This window comes from Atta colombica, unplaced genomic scaffold (assembly GCF_001594045.1).
Source record: "Atta colombica isolate Treedump-2 unplaced genomic scaffold, Acol1.0 scaffold44, whole genome shotgun sequence".
Classification (NCBI taxonomy): domain Eukaryota; kingdom Metazoa; phylum Arthropoda; class Insecta; order Hymenoptera; family Formicidae; genus Atta; species Atta colombica.
In genome coordinates this window covers 489,140-489,546 of record NW_017259533.1, presented here as the reverse complement: position 1 = coordinate 489,546, position 407 = coordinate 489,140, and positions in this window count along the sequence as shown.

Sequence of the window (407 nt, the reverse complement as noted above, 5' to 3'; positions counted from 1 at the left end):
CAAATTCTCGTCATTTGCGGGAGGTTTTAATTTTTTGCTTCAATATGAAGAAATCGGCGGCTGAGGCTCATCGAATGCTCTCAAATACTTATGGTGAGGCCACTATTAGTGAAAGAACGTGTCGTGAGTGGTTTCAAGAACGGTGATTTTGACGTCCAAGGTTATGCTCTGTATTTGGTGGGACCAGCTCGCCGTAGTAGTATTATGAACTGTTAAAACCGACTGAAACAATCACAGGCGATCGGTATCGAACGCAATTGATGCGTTTGAGCCGAGCATTGAAAGACAAACGGCCGCAATACAACGAGAGACACGATAAAGTGATTTTGCAGCATGACAATGCTCGACTCCATGTTGCGAAAGTGATCAAGACATACTTGGAAACGTTGAAATGGGAAGTCCTATCC